Here is a 7251-nt window from a genome sequence, read left to right as displayed (position 1 = left end):
ATCAAAAATTTTATAAAAATCCCTACATAAGTATGTACTCCAACTAGATGCTGATTAACAAATTTATCATTTATAATTATTATTTTTTATCTTTTTCGCAATGTCATTTAATGTAATGAAATATTTTATGTGTCATAAAATATGTAAACATTAATTTATGTATCAAATACGTCTGTCTCGACACAGGTTTATCCTAGTGAGACTGACATCGAAAAAAAAACCTGTAAAAAAACTTTATATTGATAATAATAAAAAAATAAAAAATTAAATTAAATTAAATTTTTAAAAAAAACTAATGCGCCCGGGTAGACGTTGTCCTGCCACAGACCGCCTTCTATACAGGGTAATTAACATTTGTGGTATGGTGTATTTTTGGATGAGAAATCTGAAAAAATAGATCTCGACATCAGCGCTACCTACCGGGTCCAAAACTATCGTATATTTCAAAATTTTATTGATTTTTTCGATTTCGATTGGGTGGTTTCGGAGATTAGCGTGTACGAACATAATGTATAAATATAAATAAAATAAAAATAAAAAGTGAATTAACATTATGTTGGTACATAGATGAGTATTGCTAATCTCTTCAAATTATTGATACGGTTAAAAACGGGTTTGCAGGCCGTTTTGTGATAAACTTTTTTTAAATTCCTAATGCTACGTATTGTGATAATATATTTATTAGTCATTTACTAAAAGTTTATCAGGATACTTATAAATTCATTAACTAAGGCCTGCAATCCCGTTTTTAACCGGATATGAAATAAATTGAATAGATTCTTAAGAAATTAGCAATTTGTTAAGAATATTAATTGGTTGGTGACCGGATAAATCATCACAATGATAATTCTTCACATCTTTAAAAAGTTATAAAAAGTCATGGAAAGTGGTGAAACAAAAACTTTATTAACTGGGTTAAGTAGGTTAGGTTACAAAAAAAAATTTCATCGTTTCTAATGACTTTATATCACTTTTTAAAAGTGTGTTGAATTGTCACTGTGTTGAGTTATCATGGAACCCAATTGGTTTTAACAAAATTCTTATAGTTAAACAAAAAATTGTAATAATTAAAAACAGTGAGCTGTTAAACGCACAATCATTTAAAATTTTATAAAATGATTTGGAAAAAAAATTTGGTTTAAAAAATCAAAATATGATCGCCCCCGGGTGGGCTCGAACCACCAACCTTTCGGTTAACAGCCGAACGCGCTGCCATTGCGCCACGAAGGCTGTGAGTACTGTTCGGATATAAAACAAATCAATCCAAATCAATTACTTTCACTCGAGCCTGTGATAACCTACTACGGATAAGAGTCGTGCTTGAGATATATGACCTCTCTACTCATTCCGTGAGAGTTGAGTGACGCGTTATACCAACACATCAATTTAAAAATAAATATTGTTATGGGTTGGCGCTTAGTGTTATGAAATTGAAAAGATAGAAATAAATTACTGATACACTAGTAATTTTGTAAAGAGTTAATTTGTAAGTAATTACTTAAATACCTACCTACTCAATAACAAACCATGACTATTTTCGAATTTAAATAAGGAATTTTATGCTGTTTGTCCAAAGATATGTCACTATCTCAACGACCATTCTTTTTTCAAACTTTCTTCATACAGGTAGGTACCTTATTTATTGATTATTCCGATTTGACAGTTCGTCGTATGATCCACGCTCATGCTAACTCTGGCGGTATAAAAATTTAGTATCCAATACGACCACCATCTTGAACGGGAACAATAAAAATTACATACCGATGAAATGACAAAAGGTCGAGTTAAAACAAGACTTTTCTACACTTAATCCATGTGTTTTTTTTAATACTAGTCTTCAGGTGATAAAGCTGTTAAAGGTATGTTTATATCATTTCAAAATTTAAAATTATCAACATTGATTCAATACATCAAATTTCTTCATAGACCGATTTTTTTTACGTACAGCTTCATTCAGGAGGCATCTTAAGTAATGCAATATGGAGGATCTTTATCAATACTTTTTGAACAGCAGAGGAAAGTTTTTTGCTTTCTTATTATTAAAAACTTAACTTATGTTCCGTGGAAGTATAATGTCGACAATTTTCCGAAGATCTCAGACAGGCGAATTAAATTGTTTTGTCTACATCTGATTGCCGATATCATGCCGGGGACTGCAGCTAGTTTATTAATATAATTTTTATCTGTAACTGAATATAAAATAATGATTGCATATCTGGATTGCAGTGTGGTGGACATTATCCGAGCCGTATTCACCGCCTTCGTGGCGCAATGGCAGCGCGTTCGGCTGTTAACCGAAAGGTTGGTGGTTCGAGCCCACCCGGGGGCGATTATTTTTATTTTTAAATTATTAAATTACATTATCAGGTAAATAAATTTAGTTGTCCATTAAAACAGATTCTTCTCATGAATGTTTTTGTATATTTTAAGAAGAAAACAAATAACTTATCAAATTATTAAACGGATTTGATTTGAAAGTACCTACACGGCACACATGTTCGTGCAATCTTTTTAATGAAAAACATTGTAAAATTAATTCAAATCAATATACTTGCCTTATAAGACTATGTTCAACATATAATAGCATGTTTTATGATGTACGTGTCTTCAATTTAAACGAAAATAAATGCAGAATCTCTATTAAAAATGTGTTCACTTCCCCAGGGCCGGCCCCAAGCCATGCGGCGCTCGAGTGAAATTTTGGCGCCCCTTTTCAAAACCATAAGACGCCTAGGTAGGTGGTCACGGCTAACAATAATATTCTTATTATGATCATACTATTTTAACAACCTCACTAAATGCCCATCGGGTAGGACTGACATTTATTCATATATTAAATGTTGTAACGTCGTGAGATTTAAGAGAGATGCGTATATGTCGGTGTGTGTGTACGTGATTGCCACCAAAAGTTGATATAATGCATTGCCATCGACAACTAGTGTATCTGTTGAGTTTCAGCTCGATCGGATGTCGGTAAGTTAGGTTAATTTCCGCTTCAAAGATTTGCATTAATTCAATCCCGAAAAGAAAAGTGAATTTCAAATGGATGCATTTTAAAAATTGACCATAGATTTTACTACCAAATGACTAAAAACTTACTAAAGATTTTACTACCAACTGCCTAAAAAGCGTATTTTCATCACTACATGTTTTTAAATTATTCTTTAGGTTGGTCTTATTTAAATGTTGAGAGAGGGAATTGTCTGGTTACGTGTAGCATATGTATAAAATATAAGGAAAATATAATTCGACTGTTTATTTATTTATACTGGTTTTTTACAGAATCTCACTTACGTGAGAACAATCCAGTTATAAAAACTCAGTTAATACACGAACAGGTACAACAATTATAAAAATCTACTCAGACATAGAATACATTAATTTTCATACATCTTAATAAAGATTGAAATGTAAAACAAATAAAAATCAAAAACAAAATTATAAAACTTACAGATGGCACAAACAAAGTAAGAGACAAATGAAACACAAATAGAGACACAAGAGACACAAATAGTGACGCAAGAGAGATAAATAGAGACATAAGAAACACAAATAGAGACACAAAAGACACACATAGTGACGCAAGTAATAAATAATATAATCAGCGCAATTAAATAAATATCTACATAATGTGCATAATACCTACATCGAGGAAATATCTACCTTACTATTGCGACAATTCAACATGCACGGAATCACCACAGTATACTCCCGTTAGCCGTATACAAATTTGGGTAATGATCATAAGGATGTTGTTGACATATTTAACGAATGAATAGTAGAATTTATATCGGCAAGCAGAACAACAAATTCAATTAAACAAATTAACTAGCTCTGCTTCGACTTATTTATTGTACTATTCCTAATTTACTATTTCTGCATATTGCATTGCTTATTTTGTTTGTGTGATGTTATGCTCAATAAGATGTTACTTGCGTTAAAAAATAAACACGTACAAACCCAGGTGGGCGTGAAATTAAAAATAAATATCGAAACTTTGAGGAGTTAGAGAAAAAGTTATTGAAAATAAATTTGTAACAAAAATGTGTTAGCATAAAGTATGAATCTAACTGAAGGTAATAGGTATTTCTGAAAATCCATAAATAATTTGATAAATATATTGTACAAACACACATTTATTTCAGAGAGGCGTGTAAAAACATTATGGGCGCGGAACCCTCTTGCTGGTCACTATAATGTAATAATTTACAAGTCTGATAAAAACAAAGGAATAACGAGGTAGTAATAAAGCCCGAACACCTTTACAAGTGGTATCTACCCTCTTCCTGCAAGGGTAGAAAGGTATAGAGGGCATAAAGGTGTACTCCACCCACCCCTGCTGCCAGGGCGGGCAGCCGTTGCCATGGCGACCCGGATCGATCTCTCCCGGCAGAGTTACTCTCCTCTCGTCCGGGGGAGGAGGAGGGGAGACCCTCCCACCACCCCCTAGCGCCCCCACTTCCACCCCCGCCCCCGGCCAGACTCAGAATCCAACGCGGGGCTGCGAAATCCATCGTGTCGTATTTTCAGTCACCCGAATATGAACCTTATAAAATTAAAATTACACGAATTTAATACTTTTGGTAATACGTGGTAACAGTTTTGACCCAAAAGTTAGACGCACGGTTAAAGTTTTTCGTAATGTAGCCCAAGGGCTTTATATTTGAATAGTTTCTCTCATTTAATTAAAATGCTATTAATCATGTTTTAGCTCATTCGATTGGTGGTCGAGAAAATAAAAATTGTTAAGTTACTCGTACGAAATTGTAATGTACTCAACACGTTTCTTTTGAATTTAAGGTTTTCATTTCATTTTCGAATGGAAAAATTAGTTTCTGGTGATAGTTTGTATTTGTACCTATATTTTCCTACTCAATTCCGGTAAACAATAATACATTGCAAAGAATATAGACAAAAAAAAGAAAACACACAAGAAAATGTGTACTGATTTTTGATTAGAATATTGGTAATTTCTAATATGAACCTTAATAATTTTGTAGGCTTTCTAATAATTTAATGTTACCTAACCATAATAATTTTAAATTTCTTAAGTGTGTTTTTTGTTTATAGTGAGACAAACTCTCATTATATGTTCTTATTTAAATTTCGCAATGCTTACCTACTCGTATTTAAAAATGTGAACGTTTTATACTAAAGAAAAAAGTACGTTATAATTGACAGGCCTTATCATCAAAATGGTGCCCAACACTCCAAAATGAATTTAGAATACACACAAAAATAACTAAATAAGGTTTACTTTTGTGTCCATGACATCGTAAAAGTACGCGGATCGAGAGCAGCTTCTAGCCTTTTCCGAGCGTGCATCCCTTACCGCCCCTAGCTTTTCTGTTTCCTTCTCGCTCCAGCTTCTTCCGAACGAGGAGCGAGATTTTATGTGCCGTAACTTTTTTTACGATGCCACCTCCGGAATATTATGCGGTCATCTGTTATTTATTGCCGCCCTTACTGATGTCCCACTTCTTTGTTTATTTTCTAAGTTGCATTTTCGGGCGGGCTTCTATTCAGCATTTATTCCCCTCCCACAAATACTACTCTCCGCGCGTTCTTGCAGAAGAATGCATTTTATCGGGTGACGCTTGGTTGCACCCTTTTTACAACTGGTAATGTACACATTTACCAAGGGTAAACGGATTTAAAATAAATACATCCGAAACGTAATAGCAAACCTTTTCTTCAATTGGAACATTTTGCTTTTATTCGAATCTCTAAAGATATCTTAATGTGGATTGTTGAAAGATATTAATTATCACACCAGCAGACTAACCGTCATACTAATTAGATTCTTACGCGCCCGTTTAACGTTGGTGCGATAAAACCGGCCTTGAGCCTGGTTTAATACCGTTTTAACGAAACAAACGCATTGGTAATACGTCAAGTTTTTCACTGTTCTGACTTTACGCGCCGCGTAATATTTACACAACATTTTTTGGTTCCATGGTAACTCAACACAGTGACAATTCAACACAATTTTAAAAAGTGATATAAAGACATTAGAAACGATTATTTTTTTTTTAACCTAACCTAACCTACTTAACCCAGTTAATAAAGTTTTGTTTCATCACATTCCATGACTTTATATAACTTTTTAAAGATGTGATGAATTATCATTGTGATGATTTATCCGGTCACCGTTTTATTCAAGTTCTTTAAATATTAATTTACGGGACAATTTTTTCATTATTCCAGAACTTTTAGAAGTTTAATATTAACTTTGAAATTTGATGAGTTGTTAAAATTCGGTAAAAAAAACACAAAACAAAAAATTATGATTGTTGATGTAGGTTGATTCCTTTATGGATGTAACGTGACCTAATGAAAATTTGATTTGTACTTTTTCTCATTTAATTTAAAAGAAGAGCAAGTACGGGATATAATTTTATTAATTATCTGATGGCAAACGAAACAACACAAATAGAAATATTATTAATACAAGTACGTTTCTTAAACGAACGTACATTCGTAGAAATATTTGCAGCATAGCAATCCCATGGAAGATGATATTAGATTTCATGTTCGCAGTAATTTATCGGAGAAACTTTGCATGCAACATTCTCCCTACAAGTGCATCCAAATTGAATTCAAGGAAATGAATATTCATTCCATTTATGTGCACAATGCACAATGCACATATTAAGGTTCAACTCACGTTACGTTAATGTTCTCTTCCGTCGAAGGCGCTCCGACAGAACAGCTTCAATTATTATTACTGTAGACTAGTACTGGAACTAGAGAACGCTCCGAGAAGAGCGAAGAGATGCCATCTGTTGGATATTATACCAAACTTTAGAATTTCTATGAGCGCCGAGCGTAGTGAAAATTCCCCCCCTTCAACTTACATTGTTGCTAAATTGCTTGCGGAATATTATACAAAGTAACAAATTGTTTTTATTATTATTAAACTTCCATCTACCGCTTGAATTTCTGTGGTTTTGCCTTGCTTCAAAGTTCCAGTAATATAATTTTCCAGGAAGTTCGGATTTGAGGCTTTGACAGTATCATTTCCCCGGTTGTTTTCCGTCTCATTGTGTTATTATAATATGAAACCAAGTAAGCCTCTCATGGGGTATTTTTTAATATCCGAGAAGCTTCTAACCCTTAAGGGGCTTGCGTAATGGGATGGAGAGGAAACGAAACGTTAAATAATTTAATATCGCAAACCATATTTGCTGATGCGTGGAAGAGAATTGACTGATCTTAATAGATCGAGGAGGTTGTATTATACAATCAATG

The 7251-nt window shown here is 33.4% G+C and overlaps 2 non-coding genes across 2 annotated transcripts; one reads left to right on the top strand and one right to left on the bottom strand.

Moving 5' to 3' along the window:
- Positions 1–1158: 1158 nt before the first annotated feature.
- TRNAN-GUU (transfer RNA asparagine (anticodon GUU)) lies at positions 1159–1230 on the bottom strand. Its single transcript has one exon. It is a non-coding gene; the product is annotated as a tRNA-Asn (tRNA).
- Positions 1231–2257: 1027 nt separating this feature from the next.
- On the top strand, positions 2258–2329 carry TRNAN-GUU (transfer RNA asparagine (anticodon GUU)). The gene has a single exon. It is a non-coding gene; the product is annotated as a tRNA-Asn (tRNA).
- Positions 2330–7251: the final 4922 nt, after the last annotated feature.

This window comes from Hesperophylax consimilis, chromosome 4 (assembly GCF_061612785.1).
Source record: "Hesperophylax consimilis isolate HC1 chromosome 4, BYU_Hcon_1.0, whole genome shotgun sequence".
Taxonomy (NCBI): Eukaryota; Metazoa; Arthropoda; class Insecta; order Trichoptera; family Limnephilidae; genus Hesperophylax; species Hesperophylax consimilis.
This window is presented reverse-complemented; position numbering and strand designations above follow the sequence as displayed.